Source organism: Nerophis lumbriciformis, linkage group LG04 (assembly GCF_033978685.3).
Source record: "Nerophis lumbriciformis linkage group LG04, RoL_Nlum_v2.1, whole genome shotgun sequence".
Lineage (NCBI taxonomy): Eukaryota > Metazoa > Chordata > Actinopteri > Syngnathiformes > Syngnathidae > Nerophis > Nerophis lumbriciformis.
The window spans coordinates 54,034,414-54,052,264 of NC_084551.2; the positions used below are offsets into that span (position 1 = coordinate 54,034,414).

General features: G+C 35.0%; 16 non-coding genes across 16 annotated transcripts; 4 read left to right on the plus strand and 12 right to left on the minus strand.

The window, feature by feature from the left end:
* The first annotated feature begins 169 nt into the window (after positions 1-169).
* Positions 170-241, plus strand: trnaq-cug (transfer RNA glutamine (anticodon CUG)). The gene has a single exon. It is a non-coding gene; the product is annotated as a tRNA-Gln (tRNA).
* Positions 242-991: 750 nt separating this feature from the next.
* On the minus strand, positions 992-1,063 carry trnaq-cug (transfer RNA glutamine (anticodon CUG)). Its single transcript has one exon. It is a non-coding gene; the product is annotated as a tRNA-Gln (tRNA).
* Positions 1,064-3,434: 2,371 nt separating this feature from the next.
* On the minus strand, positions 3,435-3,506 carry trnaq-cug (transfer RNA glutamine (anticodon CUG)). Its single transcript has one exon. It is a non-coding gene; the product is annotated as a tRNA-Gln (tRNA).
* Positions 3,507-4,271: 765 nt separating this feature from the next.
* Positions 4,272-4,343, plus strand: trnaq-uug (transfer RNA glutamine (anticodon UUG)). The gene has a single exon. It is a non-coding gene; the product is annotated as a tRNA-Gln (tRNA).
* A 1,040-nt stretch (positions 4,344-5,383) lies between these two features.
* On the minus strand, positions 5,384-5,455 carry trnap-agg (transfer RNA proline (anticodon AGG)). The gene has a single exon. It is a non-coding gene; the product is annotated as a tRNA-Pro (tRNA).
* Positions 5,456-5,892: 437 nt separating this feature from the next.
* trnaq-uug (transfer RNA glutamine (anticodon UUG)) lies at positions 5,893-5,964 on the minus strand. Its single transcript has one exon. It is a non-coding gene; the product is annotated as a tRNA-Gln (tRNA).
* A 1,168-nt stretch (positions 5,965-7,132) lies between these two features.
* Positions 7,133-7,204, minus strand: trnaq-cug (transfer RNA glutamine (anticodon CUG)). The gene has a single exon. It is a non-coding gene; the product is annotated as a tRNA-Gln (tRNA).
* Positions 7,205-7,980: 776 nt separating this feature from the next.
* Positions 7,981-8,052, plus strand: trnaq-uug (transfer RNA glutamine (anticodon UUG)). The gene has a single exon. It is a non-coding gene; the product is annotated as a tRNA-Gln (tRNA).
* Positions 8,053-9,163: 1,111 nt separating this feature from the next.
* trnaq-cug (transfer RNA glutamine (anticodon CUG)) lies at positions 9,164-9,235 on the minus strand. The gene has a single exon. It is a non-coding gene; the product is annotated as a tRNA-Gln (tRNA).
* A 596-nt stretch (positions 9,236-9,831) lies between these two features.
* Positions 9,832-9,903, minus strand: trnap-agg (transfer RNA proline (anticodon AGG)). Its single transcript has one exon. It is a non-coding gene; the product is annotated as a tRNA-Pro (tRNA).
* A 447-nt stretch (positions 9,904-10,350) lies between these two features.
* Positions 10,351-10,422, minus strand: trnaq-cug (transfer RNA glutamine (anticodon CUG)). The gene has a single exon. It is a non-coding gene; the product is annotated as a tRNA-Gln (tRNA).
* Positions 10,423-13,080: 2,658 nt separating this feature from the next.
* On the plus strand, positions 13,081-13,152 carry trnaq-uug (transfer RNA glutamine (anticodon UUG)). Its single transcript has one exon. It is a non-coding gene; the product is annotated as a tRNA-Gln (tRNA).
* Positions 13,153-14,197: 1,045 nt separating this feature from the next.
* trnap-agg (transfer RNA proline (anticodon AGG)) lies at positions 14,198-14,269 on the minus strand. Its single transcript has one exon. It is a non-coding gene; the product is annotated as a tRNA-Pro (tRNA).
* A 434-nt stretch (positions 14,270-14,703) lies between these two features.
* trnaq-cug (transfer RNA glutamine (anticodon CUG)) lies at positions 14,704-14,775 on the minus strand. Its single transcript has one exon. It is a non-coding gene; the product is annotated as a tRNA-Gln (tRNA).
* A 595-nt stretch (positions 14,776-15,370) lies between these two features.
* On the minus strand, positions 15,371-15,442 carry trnap-ugg (transfer RNA proline (anticodon UGG)). The gene has a single exon. It is a non-coding gene; the product is annotated as a tRNA-Pro (tRNA).
* Positions 15,443-15,889: 447 nt separating this feature from the next.
* trnaq-cug (transfer RNA glutamine (anticodon CUG)) lies at positions 15,890-15,961 on the minus strand. Its single transcript has one exon. It is a non-coding gene; the product is annotated as a tRNA-Gln (tRNA).
* Between the last annotated feature and the right edge of the window lie 1,890 nt (positions 15,962-17,851).

The window sequence follows — 17,851 nt, forward strand, 5'->3', positions numbered from 1 at the left end:
CTTCAAGCTGACGACTCTCCCGCAGGTTAGATTTTTGACTGTGAACTTAATTTTGAACTTGTATTTTCTTTTTTCAGACATCACACACTCAAGGTGTCAATGAAAATCAATTAAATCAAATCAAGTACTGTGTACTGTAGGATCACATTGTTTTACATGTACATTTACAGGTTCCATGGTGTAATGGTTAGCACTCTGGACTCTGAATCCAGCGATCCAGGTTCAAGTCTTGGTGGAACCAACTTGCACTATTGAAGTGGACATTTTTAAAGATTTGTATTGATCCCTATAGTGTTTGCCTTCACAAAAAAGGATAATAAAGTTTAAAATGAAGCTCACAGTCAAAAGTAGAAATAAATCTGACTATGTGAGTACAAGGTAAAAAGTAATGACTGAAAACAGGACTTAAAGACATAAAAGCTTGTCTAGTATTTGAGCCCAGACCATCTCTCACACCCTGAGTGAGAAGTATACGATGAGACCAACAAGTCCTGGAACAAAACTTACCAACAAATCTCATTAAAATGTGAGATTTTAATAGGGGACACACTTTGAACATAAATGACGTAATAGTTACCAGCTCAGTCCTAGAACAAACTGTGTCATAAATGTAGGTACCACTATGTTTGATATGATCGACTTTTATTGATCCCTTTAGTGTGTGATGTCTGCAAAAAAATATTAAAATCAAGTCTAAAGTCACAAATGTAACAACAACTGTGTGTACAAGGGAAAAAGTTATGATTGTAAATAAGACTTATAAACATAAGGGCTTGTCTGGAAATTGAACCCGCAGCAATATCATTAGATGAGACCAACAAGCCCTAAAAGTTAATGTGGCGAAAATATAAAAAAAAGGAAATAAACAATTTTTGTTGATACAGGTCACAATCAAAAACTGCACTTTTAAGACAAATTGATATTTGCACCCTTTTTCATCTACAAACTATTCAAAGGGAGGTCGATCACTAATCACTCTACTGTTACAAGAAGATTCCACCAAGACTTGAACTTGGATCACTGGATTCAGAGTCCAGAGTGCTAACCATTACACCATGGAACCTGTAAATGTACATGTAAAACAATGTGATCCTACAGTACACAGTACTTGATTACATTTGATAGATTGTCATTGATCCCTTGAGTGTGTGATGTCTGAAAATAGGAGATCAAAGTTTATAATCAACTTTAGAGTCAAAAGTAGAAATAAATGAAACTATGTGAGTACGAGGTTAAAAGTAATGACTGAAAACAGGACTTAAAGACATATGAGTTTGTTTAGGATTTACCCCCAGGGTCTCTCACACCCTAAGCGAGAATCATATGATGAGCTCGGTCAACAAGCTTTGAATATAGCTTTTTAACCAGTCTCATGAAATGTGAGATTTTAATAGGGGACACAATCTGAAACTGGGTTACTTTTTTGCACTTTTAACACATATTTAGATTCACTGACATGTTCATACATTGATGAACTAAGAGTTACCAGCTCAGTCCTAGAACAAACTGTGGTCATACATTTAGGTAACACTGTTACTGATTTGATATATTTTTATTGATTCCTTGAGTGTGTGATGTCTGAAAAATGTATCAAAACCAAATCTAAAGTCACAAATGTAACAACACTGTGTGTATGAAAATAGGACTTAAACATGAGGTCTTGTCTGGGAATTGAACTCAGGACATTTTGCACCCAAAGCGAGAATCATAGGACTAGACCAACAAGCCCTGAAAGTTTATGTGGCAATAATCTTTAAAAAAAAAACACATTTAATAGGGAACACAATCTGAAACTGTGCTTTTAACACATATTTTGATTGACTACCATTTTCATGCATAAATAAACTGAGGGTTTACAACCTCAGTCCTAGAACAAATAGAGCTCGCAAGTTGAAATAATTGAGTTATGTTTTAGAGATTGTTATTGATCTCTTGAGTGTGTGCTGTATGGAAAATTGAGGTAAAAGTTTAAAATCAAGTTTAAAGTCACAAGTGTAAAGACAACTGTGTGTACAAGAGAAGAAAATAGGTTTAAAAACAGGAATTATGAGGGACAGAATCTGAAATTGTTCCACATTAATGCTCTTTTAACCTTATATAATTGACGGTATTTTCAAGTACATACTGATCAACCGGAAGTCTCACTAATCACTCTTATGTTACAAATTGGTTCCACTAAGACTTGAACTTGGATCACTGGATTTAGAGTCCAGAGTGCTAACCATTACACCATGGAACCTGTAAATGTACATGTAAAACAATGTGATCCTACAGTACACAGTACTTGATTTCATTTGATAGATTGTCATTGATCCCTTGAGTGTGTGCTGTCAGGAAAAAGAAGATACAATTTTAAAACCAAGTTTTAGGTCAAAAGTAGAAAGAAATATGACTATGTTTGTACGAGGTAAAAAGTAATGACTGGAAACAGAACTTAAAGACATAAAGTTTGTCTAGGATTGAACCCAGGGTCTCTCACGCCCTCAGCGAGAATTACAACGAGAAAGATCAACAAGCCTTGGAATAAGATTTTCCAACCAGTCTCATGAAATGTGAGATTTTAATAGGGGACACGATCTGAAACTGGGTTACCTTATTGCACTTTTAACACATATTTAGAAATACAAATATAAAGTCACACATGTAAAGACACCTTTGTGTACAAGGGAAAAGGTTATGACTGAAAACAGGACTGAAAGACTCAAGAGCTGGTCCAGGATTTGAACCCAGGGCCTCTCACATACTAAGGGAAACTCCAAAGACAACACCAACAATCCCTGGATCAAGATATCCCCACAAATCTCAAGGAATGTGAGATTTTATTACGGCACATAATCTGAAACTGGGTTACCTTATTGCACTTTTAACACATATTTAGATTCACTGACATGTTCATACATAGATGAATTAAGAGTTACTAGCTCAGTCCTAGAACAAACTGTGGTCATACATTTAGGTAACACTGTGTTTGGTATGATAGATTTGTATTGATCCCTTTATTGTGTAATTTCTCCAAAAATTGCCAAAATCAGGCCTAAAGTTATGAATGTAACAACAACTGTGTGTATGAGGAGGAATGTTATGATTGAAAATAGGATTTATAAAAATAAAGGCCTGTCTGGGAATTGAACTCAGGGACTCTCACACCCAAAGCGAGAATCATACAACGAGACCAACAAGCCCTGAAAATTAATGTGGCAAATATATGCATTTTTTTAACCTATTAATAGACGACACAATCTCAAATGTAAAGACAACTGTGTGTACGAGGTAAAAAGTTGTAATTAAAAACAGGACTTTTAAACATATAAGTAGCACAATTTGAAACTGGACTACAACATTTTACTTTTGAGTCTAATTTAGATTCACTCCTTTTTTCATGTAAATAAAAATATCCAAATGGAAGTCATACTGAACACTCTAAAGTTACAAGTTGGTTCCACCAAGATTTGAACTTGGATCACTGGATTCAGGGTCCAGAGTGCTAACCATTACACCATGGAACCTGTATATACATGTATAAAACCAAATGGTCATACAGTACACAGTACTTGATTTGATTTGATAGATTGTCATTGACACCTTGAGTGTAAAATTTAATAGGGGACAAAATCTGAAATGTTGTCACACTTTTAACCCAAATTTTCAATGCCCTTTGATTAATTCATGCATGACAAAGGCAGTGAATCTAAATTTGGGTGAAAAGTGCATAATTTTAACCCAGTTTCAGATTGTGTCCCCTATATGTTCATAAGTCCTGTTTTCAATCATGGATCTGTCCCTCGTACACACACTTGTTGTTACTTTTGTGACTTTAGACTTGGTTTTGAACTTTTATTTCACTTTTCCAATCAAGGGATTAATGAAAATCTACAAAATTAAATTTCTTCTAGTTTCTTAATTTAAAAGCTCTATTTCTTCTAGGACTGATCTTGTAAAAACCCTTATTTCTTTTATTCACGAAAATGGTAGTGAAATTATATTTTGGTTTAAAGTGTAACACAATTTCAAATTTTATGACATTTGTTGGGTAATCACGTTGCAGGGTTTGTTGGTCCTTTTGGTTAAAATCATAATTCTTGTTTTCAGTCATGACTTTTCCCCTCGTACACACAGTCACAAGTCTTGTCTTTTTATTTACTTTAGACTTGATTTAAACGTTTCCATCCATTTTCCTGGCAACTTACACTCAAGGTGTCAATGAGAATCTATCAAATCAAATCAAGTACTGTGTACTGTTTGATCACTTTTTATACTTGGGGTTACATACAGGTTCCATGGTGTAATGGTTAGCACTCTGGACTTTGAATCCAGTGATCCAAGTTCAAGTCTTGGTGGAACCAACTTGTAGTATTGAAGTGGACATGTTTAAAGATTTGTATTGATCCCTTTAGTGCAGTGGTTCTTAACCTGGGTTTGATCGAAACCTAGGGGTTCGGCGGAGACTCCGCCACAGAGGTAAGGACATATCCGACTTATCGTATAAAAAGAAAGTTCTCCCTATCAGCGTATTATGGATACCCCCAAACCATGTTCCATCTGATTTGCAGGTTTTTTGATTGATTGATTGAAACTTTTACTAGCAGATTGCAAAGGAAGCTAATACACAGTACAGTTTACACAGTACAGTACATATTCTGTACAATTGACCACTAAATGGTAACACCCCAATAGGTTTTTCAACTTGGGGGTCCACGTTAACCAATTCATGGTAATGTGTGTAAGGTGTGTCATTTGTTGTGAGTTTATGCACTGTGTTGGTTTTGTTCTTTGAACAAGGCGATGTTCATGCACGGTTCATTTTGTGCACCATTAAAAAAACATAGATATATTTTTCCCTAAAGAAGGGTTCGGTGGATGCACATATGAAACTGGATGGTTTCTGTACCTCCAACAAGGTTAAGAACCACTGCTTTAGTGTATGCCTTCACAAAAAAAGATAATAGAGTTTAAAAATGAAGTTCACAAACAAAAGTAGAAAGAAATATGACTATGTGTGTACAAAGTAAAAAGTAATGACTGAAAACAGGACTTAAAGACATAAGAGCTTGTCCGGGATTTGAACCCAGACCATCTCTCACACCCTCAGCAAGAAGGATACGACCAGACTAAGAAGTCCTGGAAGAAGACTTACCAACAAATCTTATAAAATGTGAGATTTTAATAGGGGACACAATATGAAACTTGACGACCTTATTGCACTTTTAACACATATTTAGATTCACTGACATGTTCATACATAGATGAACTAAGAGTTACCAGCTCAGTCCTAGAACAAACTGTGGTCATACATTTAGGTAACACTGTGTTTGATAAGTCACGAATGTAACAACAATTGTGTGTACAAGAAAGACAAGTTGTGATTAAAAACTTACAAACATGAGGGCTTGTCCGGGAATCGAACCCGGGACCTCTCGCACCCTAAGCGAGAATCATACGACTAGACCAACAAGCCTTAAAAAGACAATGGCAAACATCTTTTAAATGTTTTAAATCTTTTGATACGGGACAGTCTGAAACTGTGCTTTTAACACATATTTTGATTAACTACCATTTTCATGCATAAATAAACTGAGGGTTTACGACCTCAGTCCTAGAACAAATAGAGCTCGTAAGTTGAGACACAACTGTATTTATTTCAGATATTTTTATTGATCTCTTGAGTGTGTGATGTATGGAAAATGTATGTAAAAGTTTAAAGTAAAAAATGTCAACACAACTGTGTGTACGAGGGAAAAAGTTGTGACTAAAAACAGGACTTATGAACATATAAGGATCACAATTTGAATCTAAACTACAGCATTTTACTTTTAAGCCAAATTTAAACTCACTCATTTTGTCCTGTGAACATATTTAAAGGTAAGTCTTACTGATCACTCTAATGTGACAAGAAGGTTCCACCAAGACTTGAACTTGGATCACTGGATTCAAAGTCCAGAGTGCTAACCACTACACCATGGAACCTGTAAATGTACATGTAAAACAATGTGATCCTACAGTACACAGTACTTGATTACATTTGATAGATTGTCATTGATCCCTTGAGTGTGTGAAAAAAGAAGATACAATTTTAAAACCAAGTTTTAGGTCAAAAGTAGAAAGAAATATGACTATGTGTGTACGAGGTAAAAAGTAATGCCTGGAAACAGGACTTAAAGACATAAGAGTTTGTCTAGGATTGAACCCAGGGTCTCTCACGCCCTCAGCGAGAATGACAATGAGAGAGATCAACAAGCCTTGGAATAAGATTTTCCAACCAGTCTCATGAAATGTGAGATTTTAATAGGGGACACGATCTGAAACTGGGTTACCTTATTGCACTTTTAACACATATTTAGAAATACAAATATAAAGTCACACATGTGAAGACAACTTTGTGTGCAAGGGAAAAGGTTATGACTGAAAACAGGACTGAAAGACTCAAGAGTTGGTCCAGGATTTGAACCCAGGGCCTCTCACATCCTAAGGGAAACTCAAAAGACAACACCAACAATCCCTGGATCAAGATATCCCAACAAATCTCAAGAAATGTGAGATTTTATTACGGCACATAGTCTGAAACTGGGTTAAATTGTTGCACTTTTAACACATATTTAGATTCACTGACATGTTCATACATAGATGAACTAAGAGTTATCAGCTCAGTCCTAGAACAAACTGTGGTCATACATTCAGGTAACACTGTTACTGATTCGATAGATTTGTATTGATCCCTTTATTGTGTAATTTCTCAAAAAATGGTCAAAATCAGGCCTAAAGTTATGAATGTAACAACAACTGTGTGTATGAGGAGGAATGTTATGATTGAAAATAGGATTTATAAAAATAAAGGCCTGTCTGGGAATTGAACTCAGGGACTCTCACACCCAAAGCGAGAATCATACAACGAGACCAACAAGCCCTGAAAATTAATGTGGCAAATATATTCATTTTTTTAACCTATTAATAGACGACGACACTGTGTGTACGAGGTAAAAAGTTGTAATTAAAAACACGATTTATAAACATATAAGTAGCACAATTTGAAACTGGACTACAACATTTTACTTTTGAGTCTAATTTAGATTCACTCCTTTTTTCATGTAAATAAAAATACCCAAATGGAAGTCATACTGAAAACTCTGTTACAAGAAGGTTCCACCAAGACTTGAACTTGGATCACTGGATTCAGAGTCCAGAGTGCTAACCATTACACCATGGAACCTGTATATACATGTATAAAACCAAATGGTCCTACAGTACACAGTACTTGATTTGATTTGATAGATTGTCATTGACACCTTGAGTGTAAGATTTTAATAGGGGACACAATCTGAAATGTTGTCACACTTTTAACCAAGATTTTCAATGCCCTTTGATTAATTCATGCATGAAAAAGGCAGTGGATCTAAATTTGGGTTAAGAAGTGCAAAGTTTTAACCCAGTTTCAGATTGTGTCCCCTATATGTTCATAAGTCCTGTTTTCAATCATGGATCTGTCCCTCGTACACACACCTGTTGTTACTTTTGTGACTTTAGACTTGGTTTTGAACTTTTATTTCACTTTTCCAGAGGGCACATAATCAAGGGATCAATGAAAATCTACAAAATCAAATGTATTCTAGTTTCTTAATTTAGGAGCTCTATTTGTTCTAGGAATGATCTTGTAAAAAACATTATTTCTTTTATTCACGAAAATGGTAGTGAAATTATATTTGGTTTAAAGTGTAACACAATTTCAAATTGTATGACATTTGTTGGGTAATCATGTTGCAGGGTTTGTTGGTCCTTTTGGTTAAAATTATAATTCTTGTTTTCAGTCATGACTTTTCCCCTCGTACACACAGTCACATGTCTTGTCTTTTTATTTACTTTATACTTAATTTAAACGTTTCCCTCCATTTTCCTGACAACTTACACTCACTGGTGTCAATGAGAATCTATTAAATCCAATCAAGTACTGTTTACTGTTTGATCACTTTTTAAACAAGGGTCTGAAGAGGTTCCATGGTGTAATGGTTAGCACTCTGGACTTTGAATCCAGTGATCCAAGTTCAAGTCTTGGTGGAACCAACTTGTAGTATTGAAGTGGACATTTTTAAAGATTTGTATTGATCCCTTTAGTGCAGTGGTTCTTAACCTGGGTTTGATCGAAACCTAGGGGTTCGGTGAGTCGGCCTCAGGGGTAAGGAAACATCCGACTTATCGTATAAAAAGAAAGTTCTCCCTATCAGCCTATTATGGATACCCCCAAACAATGTTCCATCTGATTTGTAGGTTTTTTGATTGATTGATTGAAACTTTTACTAGCAGATTGCAAAGGAAGCTAATACACAGTACAGTTTACACAGTACAGTACATATTCTGTACAATTGACCACTAAATGGTAACACCCCAATAAGTTTTTCAACTTGGGGGTCCACGTTAATCAATTCAGGATAATGTGTGTAAGGTGTGTCATTTGTTGTGAGTTTATGCACTGTGTTGGTTTTGTTCTTTGAACAAGGTGATGTTCATGCACACTTCATTTTGTGCACCATTAAAAAAACATAGATATATTTTTCACTAAAGAAGGGTTCGGTGGATGCACATATGAGACTGGTGGGGTTCTGTACCTCCAACAAGGTTAAGAACCACTGCTTTAGTGTATGCCTTCACAAAAAAAAGATAATAAAGTTTAAAAATGAAGTTCACAAACAAAAGTAGAAAGAAATATGACTATGTGTGTACGAATTAAAAAGTATTGACTGAAAACAGGACTTAAAGACATAAGAGCTTGTCCAGGTTTTGAACCCAGACCATCTCTCACACCCTGAGCAAGAAGGATATGACCAGACTAAGAAGTCCTGGAAGAAGACTTACCAACAAATCTTATAAAATGTGAGATTTTAATAGGGGACACAATATGAAACTAGACGACCTTATTGCACTTTTAACACATATTTAGATTCACTGACATGTTCATACATAGATGAACTAAGAGTTACCAGCTCAGTACTAGAACAAACTGTGGTCATACATTTAGGTATCATTGTTACTGATACGTCACGAATGTAACAACAATTGTGTGTACAAGAAAGACTAAACTACAACATTGTACTTTTAAGCCAAATTTAGACTGACTAATTTTGTCCTCTGAACATATTTAAAGGGAAGTCTTACTGATCACTCTAATGTGACAAGAAGGTTCTACCAAGACTTGAACTTGGATCACTGGATTCAGAGCCCAGAGTGCTAACCATTACACCATGGAACCTGTAAATGTACATGTAAAACAATGTGATCCTACAGTACACAGTACTTGATTTCATTTGATAGATTGTCATTGATCCCTTGAGTGTGTGATGTCTGGAAATAAGGAGATCAAAGTTTATAATCAACTTTAGAGTCAAAAGTAGAAATAAATGAAACTATGTGAGTACGAGGTTAAAAGTAATGACTGAAAACAGGACTTAAAGACATATGAGTTTGTTTAGGATTTGCCCCCAGGGTCTCTCACACCCTAAGCGAGAATCATATGATGAGCTCGGTCAACAAGCTTTGGAATATCACTTTTTAACCAGTCTCATGAAATGTGAGATTTTAATAAGGGACACAATCTGAAACTGGGTTACTTTTTTGCACTTTGAACACATATTTAGATTCACTGACATGTTCATACATAGATGAACTAAGAGTTACCAGCTCAGTCCTAGAACAAACTGTGGTCATACATTTAGGTAACACTGTATTTGATTTGATAAATTTTTATTGATTACTTGAGTGTGTGATGTCTGAAAAATGTATCAAAATCAAGTCTAATTTCACAAATATAACAACAACTGTGTGTATGAAAATAGGACTTAAACATAAGGGCTTGTCCGGGAATTGAACCCGGGACCTCTCGCACCCTAAGCGAGAATCATACGACTAGACCAACAAGCCCTCAAAGTTTACGTGGCAATTATCTTAAAAAAAACACATTTAATAGGGGACACAATCTGAAACTGTGCTTTTAACACATATTTTGATTGACTACCATTTTCATGCATAAATAAACAGAGGGTTTACGACCTCAGTCCTAGAACAAATAGAGCTCGTAAGTTGAGACACAACTGTATTGAATTTCAGAGATTTTCATTGTTCCCTTGAGTGTGTGCTGTATGGAAAATTGTTGTAAAAGTTTAAAATCAAGTTTAAAGTCACAAGTGTGAGTACGAGGGAAAAAGTTGTGACTAAAAACAGGACTTATAAACATCTAAAGAGCACAATTTGAAATTGGACTACGACGTTTTACTTTTGGGTCTAATTTAGATTCACTCCCTTTTTTAATGTAAAAAAAATATTCTAATGGAAGACTTACAGATAACTAACCACTCTAATACTACAAGTTGGTTCCACCAAGACTTGAACTTGGATCACTGGATTCAGAGTCCAGAGTGCTAACCATTACACCATGGAACCTGTAAATGTACATGTAAAACAATATGATCCTACAGTACACAGTACTTGATTTCATTTGATAGATTGTCATTGACACCTTGAGTGTGTGCTGTCAGAAAAAAGAAGGTACAAGTTTAAAACCAATTTATAGGTCAACAGTATGAATAAATATGACTATGTGTGTACGAGGTAAAAAGTAATGACTGAAAACAGGACTTAAATACATAAGAGCTTGTCTAGGATTGATTTGATTGATTGATTGAGACTTTTATTAGTAGATTGCACAGTACAGTACATATTCCGTGCAATTGACCACTAAATGGTAACACCTTAATACGTTTTTCAACTTGTTGAAGTCTACGTTATTCAATTCATGGTCAAATGAATCAATGATTCAATCAATGAATCAATGAATCAGTGAGATAGATCAACAAGCACTGGAATAAGAATTTCCAACCAGTCTCATGAAATGTGAGATTTTAATAGGGGACACAATCTGAAACTTGATTACCTTATTGCACTTTTAACACATATTTAGATTCACTGACATGTTCATACATAGATGAACTAAGGGTTACCAGCTCAGTCCTAGAACAAACTGTGGTCTTGATATTAGGTATAGGCATTTGTTTTGATATATATTTTATTGATCCCTTTAGTGTGTGATATCTTCATCAATGATCAAAATCAAATCTAAAGTCACAAAAGTCACAAACAAGTGATGATTGAAAATAGGACTTATAAACATAAGGGCTTATCGGGAATTGCACCCAGGACCTCTCACACCTGAAGCGAAAATTCATACCACTAGACCAACAAGCCCTGAAAGTTAATGTGGCAAACATCTTTAAAACATGTTTTTAAACTTTTAATAGGCAACACTATTTGAAACTGCGCTTTTAACACATATTTTGATTGACTACCATTTTCATGCATAAATAAACTGAGGGTTTACGACCTCAGTCCTAGAACAAATAGAGCTCGTAAGTTGAGACACAACTGTATTTATTTCACATATTTTTATTGATCTCTTGAATGTGTGCTGTATGGAAAATGTAGTTACATTTTTTATATCCAATATAAAGTCACACAAGTTAAGACAATTTTGTGTACAAGGGAAAAGGTTATGATTGAAAACAGGACTTAAAGACTCAAGAGCTGGTCCAGGATTTGAACTTAGGGCCTCTCACATCCTAAGGGAAACTCCAAAGACAACATCAACAATCCCTGGATCAAGATATCCCAACAAATCTCAAGGAATGTGAGATTTTATTACGGCACATAATCTGAAACTGGGTTACCTTATTGCACTTTTAACACATATTTAGATTCACTGACATGTTCATACATAGATGAACTAAGAGTTACCAGCTCAGTCCTAGAACAAACTGTGGTCATACATTTAGGTAACACTGTGTTTGGTATGATAGATTTGTATTGATCCCTTTATTGTGTAATTTCTCAAAAAATTGTCAAAATCAGGCCTAAAGTTATGAATGTAACAACAACTGTGTGTGAGAGGAAGAATGTTATGATTGAAAATAGGATTTATAAAAATAAAGGCCTGTCTGGGAATTGAACTCAGGGACTCTCACACCCATTGCGAGAATCATACAACGAGACCAACAAGCGCTGAAAATTAATGTGGCAAATATATTCATTTTTTTTAACCTATTAATAGACGACACAATCTCAAATGTCAACACAACTGTGTGTACGAGGTAAAAAGTTGTAATTAAAAATAGGACTTATAAACATATAAGTAGCACAATTTGAAACTGGACTACAACATTTTACTTTTGAGTCTAATTTAGATTCACTCCTTTTTTCATGTAAATAAAAATATCCAAATGGAAGTCATACTGAACACTCTAAAGTTACAAGTTGGTTCCACCAAGATTTGAACTTGGATCACTGGATTCAGAGTCCAGAGTGCTATGGTCCTACAGTACACAGTACTTGATTTGATTTGATAGATTGTCATTGACACCTTGAGTGTAAGATTTAATAGGGGACAAAATCTGAAATGTTGTCACACTTTTAACCCAAATTTTCAATGCCCTTTGATTAATTCATGCATGACAAAGGCAGTGAATCTAAATTTGGGTGAAAAGTGCATAATTTTAACCCAGTTTCAGATTGTGTCCCCTATATGTTCATAAGTCCTGTTTTCAATCATGGATCTGTCCCTCGTACACACACTTGTTGTTACTTTTGTGACTTTAGACTTGGTTTTGAACTTTTATTTCACTTTTCCAATCAAGGGATTAATGAAAATCTACAAAATTAAATTTCTTCTAGTTTCTTAATTTAAAAGCTCTATTTCTTCTAGGACTGATCTTGTAAAAACCCTTATTTCTTTTATTCACGAAAATGGTAGTGAAATTATATTTTGGTTTAAAGTGTAACACAATTTCAAATTTTATGACATTTGTTGGGTAATCACGTTGCAGGGTTTGTTGGTCCTTTTGGTTAAAATCATAATTCTTGTTTTCAGTCATGACTTTTCCCCTCGTACACACAGTCACAAGTCTTGTCTTTTTATTTACATTACACTTGATTTAAACGTTTCCCTCCATTTTCCTGACAACTTACACTCAAGGTGTCAATGAGAATGTATCAAATCAAATCAAGTACTGTGTACTGTTTGATCACTTTTTATACTTGGGGTTACATACAGGTTCCATGGTGTAATGGTTAGCACTCTGGACTTTGAATCCAGTGATTCAAGTTCAAGTCTTGGTGGAACCAACTTGTAGTATTGAAGTGGACATGTTTAAAGATTTGTATTGATCCCTTTAGTGCAGTGGTTCTTAACCTGGGTTTGATCGAAACCTAGGGGTTCGGCGGAGACTCCGCCACAGAGGTAAGGACATATCCGACTTATCGTATAAAAAGAAAGTTCTCCCTATCAGCGTATTATGGATACCCCCAAACAATGTTCCATCTGATTTGCAGGTTTTTTGATTGATTGATTGACACTTTTACTAGCAGATTGCAAAGGAAGCTAATACACAGTACAGTTTACACAGTACAGTACATATTCTGTACAATTGACCACTAAATGGTAACACCCCAATAGGTTTTTCAACTTGGGGGTCCACGTTAACCAATTCATGGTAATGTGTGTAAGGTGTGTCATTTGTTGTGAGTTTATGCACTGTGTTGGTTTTGTTCTTTGAACAAGGTGATGTTCATGCACGCTTCATTTTGTGCACCATTAAAAAAACATAGATATATTTTTCACTAAAGAAGGGTTCGGTGGATGCACATATGAAACTGGATGGGTTCTGTACCTCCAACAAGGTTAAGAACCACTGCTTTAGTGTATGCCTTCACAAAAAAAGATAATAAAGTTTAAAAATGAAGTTCACAAACAAAAGTAGAAAGAAATATGACTATGTGTGTACAAAGTAAAAAGTAATGACTGAAAACAGGACTTAAAGACATAAGAGCTTGTCCAGGATTTGAACCCAGACCATCTCTCACACCCTCAGCAAGAAGGATACGACCAGACTAAGAAGTCCTGGAAGAAGACTTACCAACAAATCTTATAAAATGTGAGATTTTAATAGGGGACACAATATGAAACTTGACGACCTTATTGCACTTTTAACACATATTTAGATTCACTGACATGTTCATACATAGATGAACTAAGAGTTACCAGCTCAGTCCTAGAACAAACTGTGGTCATACATTTAGGTAACACTGTATTTGATAAGTCACGAATGTAACAACAATTGTGTGTACAAGAAAGACAAGTTGTGATTAAAAATAGGACTTATAAACATGAGGGCTTGTCCGGGAATCGAACCCGGGACCTCTCGCACCCTAAGCGAAAATCATACGACTAGACCAACAAGCCTTAAAAAGTATATGGCAAACATCTTTTAAATGTTTTAAATTTAAATAGGGGACACAATCTGAAACTGTGCTTTTAACACATGTTTTGATTGACTACCATTTTCATGCATAAATAAACTGAGGGTTTACGACCTCAGTCCTAGAACAAATAGAGCTCGTAAGTTGAGACACAACTGTATTTATTTCACATATTTTTATTGATCTCTTGAGTGTGTGATGTATGAAAATGTATGTAAAAGTTTAAAGTCACAAATGTCAACACAACTGTGTACAAGGGAACAAGTTGTGACTAAAAACAGGACTTATAAACATATAAGGAACACAATTTGAAACTAAACTACAACATTGTACTTTTAAGCCAAATTTAGACTGACTCATTTTGTCCTGTGAACATATTTAAAGGTAAGTCTTACTGATCACTCTAATGTGACAAGAAGGTTCCACCAAGACTTGAACTTGGATCACTGGATTCAGAGTCCAGAGTGCTAACCATTACACCATGGAACCTGTAAATGTACATGTAAAACAATGTGATCCTACAGTACACAGTACTTGATTTCATTTGATAGATTGTCATTGATCCCTTGAGTGTGTGATGTCTGGAAATAAGGAGATCAAAGTTTATAATCAACTTTAGAGTCAAAAGTAGAAATAAATGAAACTATGTGAGTACGAGGTTAAAAGTAATGACTGAAAACAGGACTTAAAGACATAGAGTTTGTTTAGGATTTGCCCCCAGGGTCTCTCACACCCTAAGCGAGAATCATATGATGAGCTCGGTCAACAAGCTTTGGAATATCACTTTTTAACCAGTCTCATGAAATGTGAGATTTTAATAGGGGACACAATCTGAAACTGGGTTACTTTTTTGCACTTTTAACACATATTTAGATTCACTGACATGTTCATACATAGATGAACTAAGAGTTACCAGCTCAGTCCTAGAACAAACTGTGGTCATATATTTAGGTAACACTGTATTTGATTTGATATATTTTTATTGATTACTTGAGTGTGTGATGTCTGAAAAATGTATCAAAATCAAGTCTAATGTCACAAATATAACAACAACTGTGTGTATGAAAATAGGACTTAAACATAAGGGCTTGTCCGGGAATTGAACCCGGGACCTCTCGCACCCAAAGCGAGAATCATACGACTAGACCAACAAGCCCTGAAAGTTTATGTGGCAATAACTTTAAAAAAAAACACATTTAAAGGGGACACAATCTGAAACTGTGCTTTTAACACATATTTTGATTGACTACCATTTTCATGCATAAATAAACTGAGGGTTTACGACCTCAGTCCTAGAACAAATAGAGCTCGTAAGTTGAGACACAACTGTATTGAATTTCAGAGATTTTCATTGTTCCCTTGAGTGTGTGCTGTATGGAAAATTGTTGTAAAAGTTTAAAATCAAGTTTAAAGTCACAAGTGTGAGTACGAGGGAAAAAGTTGTGACTAAAAACAGGACTTATAAACATCTAAAGAGCACAATTTGAAATTGGACTACGACGTTTTACTTTTGGGTCTAATTTAGATTCACTCCCTTTTTTAATGTAAAAAAAATATTCTAATGGAAGACTTACAGATAACTAACCACTCTAATACTACAAGTTGGTTCCACCAAGACTTGAACTTGGATCACTGGATTCAGAGTCCAGAGTGCTAACCATTACACCATGGAACCTGTAAATGTACATGTAAAACAATATGATCCTACAGTACACAGTACTTGATTTCATTTGATAGATTGTCATTGACACCTTGAGTGTGTGCTGTCAGAAAAAAGAAGGTACAAGTTTAAAACCAATTTATAGGTCAACAGTATGAATAAATATGACTATGTGTGTACGAGGTAAAAAGTAATGACTGAAAACAGGACTTAAATACATAAGAGCTTGTCTAGGATTGATTTGATTGATTGATTGAGACTTTTATTAGTAGATTGCACAGTACAGTACATATTCCGTGCAATTGACCACTAAATGGTAACACCTGAATACGTTTTTCAACTTGTTGAAGTCTACGTTATTCAATTCATGGTCAAATGAATCAATGATTCAATCAATGAATCAATGAATCAGTGAGATAGATCAACAAGCACTGGAATAAGAATTTCCAACCAGTCTCATGAAATGTGAGATTTTAATAGGGGACACAATCTGAAACTTGATTACCTTATTGCACTTTTAACACATATTTAGATTCACTGACATGTTCATACATAGATGAACTAAGGGTTACCAGCTCAGTCCTAGAACAAACTGTGGTCTTGATATTAGGTATAGGCATTTGTTTTGATATATATTTTATTGATCCCTTTAGTGTGTGATATCTTCATCAATGATCAAAATCAAATCTAAAGTCACAAAAGTCACAAACAAGTGATGATTGAAAATAGGACTTATAAACATAAGGGCTTATCGGGAATTGCACCCAGGACCTCTCACACCTGAAGCGAAAATTCATACCACTAGACCAACAAGCCCTGAAAGTTAATGTGGCAAACATCTTTAAAACATGTTTTTAAACTTTTAATAGGCAACACTATTTGAAACTGCGCTTTTAACACATATTTTGATTGACTACCATTTTCATGCATAAATAAACTGAGGGTTTACGACCTCAGTCCTAGAACAAATAGAGCTCGTAAGTTGAGACACAACTGTATTTATTTCACATATTTTTATTGATCTCTTGAATGTGTGCTGTATGGAAAATGTAGTTACATTTTTTATATCCAATATAAAGTCACACAAGTTAAGACAATTTTGTGTACAAGGGAAAAGGTTATGATTGAAAACAGGACTTAAAGACTCAAGAGCTGGTCTGTAATTTCTCAAAAAATGGTCAAAATCAGGCCTAAAGTTATGAATGTAACAACAACTGTGTGTGAGAGGAAGAATGTTATGATTGAAAATAGGATTTATAAAAATAAAGGCCTGTCTGGGAATTGAACTCAGGGACTCTCACACCCAAAGCGAGAATCATACAACGAGACCAACAAGCGCTGAAAATTAATGTGGCAAATATATTCATTTTTTTTAACCTATTAATAGACGACACAATCTCAAATGTCAACACAACTGTGTGTACGAGGTAAAAAGTTGTAATTAAAAATAGGACTTATAAACATATAAGTAGCACAATTTGAAACTGGACTACAACATTTTACTTTTGAGTCTAATTTAGATTCACTCCTTTTTTCATGTAAATAAAAATATCCAAATGGAAGTCATACTGAACACTCTAAAGTTACAAGTTGGTTCCACCAAGATTTGAACTTGGATCACTGGATTCAGAGTCCAGAGTGCTATGGTCCTACAGTACACAGTACTTGATTTGATTTGATAGATTGTCATTGACACCTTGAGTGTAAGATTTAATAGGGGACAACATTTGAAATGTTGTCACACTTTTAACCCAAATTTTCAATGCCCTTTGATTAATTCATGCATGACAAAGGCAGTGAATCTAAATTTGGGTGAAAAGTGCATAATTTTAACCCAGTTTCAGATTGTGTCCCCTATATGTTCATAAGTCCTGTTTTCAATCATGGATCTGTCCCTCGTACACA